Source organism: Arachis hypogaea, chromosome 14 (genome assembly GCF_003086295.3).
Source record: "Arachis hypogaea cultivar Tifrunner chromosome 14, arahy.Tifrunner.gnm2.J5K5, whole genome shotgun sequence".
NCBI lineage: Eukaryota > Viridiplantae > Streptophyta > Magnoliopsida > Fabales > Fabaceae > Arachis > Arachis hypogaea.
The window spans coordinates 116,967,645-116,968,984 of NC_092049.1; the positions used below are offsets into that span (position 1 = coordinate 116,967,645).

General features: G+C 41.3%; 1 non-coding gene across 1 annotated transcript; it reads right to left on the reverse strand.

Annotated features, from left to right (window-relative positions):
• Positions 1-360: 360 nt before the first annotated feature.
• Positions 361-468, reverse strand: LOC112745042 (small nucleolar RNA R71). The gene has a single exon (XR_003172990.1). It is a non-coding gene; the product is annotated as a small nucleolar RNA R71 (small nucleolar RNA).
• Between the last annotated feature and the right edge of the window lie 872 nt (positions 469-1,340).

Sequence of the window (1,340 nt, forward strand, 5' to 3'; positions counted from 1 at the left end):
GCTTGGTGACTTTACTGCACCTAATTCCAATTTACATGGAAGAAGCATCTCCATTCCTGCCATTGGACAAACAATTTTGAGCTAAAACCTCAATTAGTTTCTCTGATGCAGCAGAACTGCAAGTTTCATGGACTTCCATCTGAAGATCCTTTTCAGTTCTTAACTGAATTCTTGCAGATCTGTGATACTGTTAAGACTAATGGAGTAGATCATGATGTCTACAGGCTCATGCTTTTCCCTTTTGCTGTGAGAGACAGAGCTAGAATATGGTTGGACTCTCAACCTAAGGATAGCTTGAACTCTTGGGATAAGCTGGTCAAGGCTTTCTTAGCCAAGTTCTTTCCTCCTCAAAAGCTGAGTAAGCTTAGAGTGGATGTTCAGACCTTCAGACAGAAAGAAGGTGAATCCCTCTATGAAGCTTGGGAGAGATACAAATAACTGACCAAAAAGTGTCCTTCTGATATGCTTTCAGAATGGACCATCCTGGATATATTCTATGATGGTCTATCTGAATTGGCTAAAATGTCATTGGATACTTCTGCAGGTGGATCCATTCACCTAAAGAAAATGCCTGCAGAAGCTCAAGAACTCATTGACATGGTTGCTAATAACCAGTTCATGTACACTTCTGAGAGGAATCCTTTGAGTAATGGGACGCTTATGGAGAAGGGAGTTCTTGAAATTGATACTCTGAATGCATTACTGGCTCAGAATAAAATATTGACTCAGCAAGTCAATATGATTTCTCAGAGTTAGGATGGAATGCAAGCTGCATCCAACAGTACTCAAGAGGCATCTTCTGAAGAAGAAGCTTATGATCCTGAAAACCCTGCAATAGCAGAGGTGAATTACATGGGTGAACCTTATGGAAACACCTATAACCCCTCATGGAGAAATCACCCAAATCTCTCATGGAAGGATCAACAAAAGCCTCAACAAGGCTTTAATAATGGTGGAAGAAATAGGTTTAACAATAGTAAACCTTTTCCATCATCCACTCAGCAACAGACAGAGAACTCTGAACAAAATACCTCTAATTTAGCAAACTTAGTCTCTGATCTATCTAAGGCCACTGTAAGTTTCATGAATGAAACAAGGTCCTCCATTAGAAATTTGGAGGCACAAGTGGGCCAGCTGAGTAAAAGGATCACTGAAATCCCTCCTAGTACTCTCCCAAGCAATACAGAAGAAAATCCAAAAGGAGAGTGCAAGGCCATTGACATAGTCAACACGGGCGAACCTGGAGAGGAAGGGGAGGACGTAAATCCCAAAGAGGAAGACCTCCTGGGACGTCCAGTGATCAATAAAGAGTTTCCTTTTGAGGAACCAAAGGAATCTGA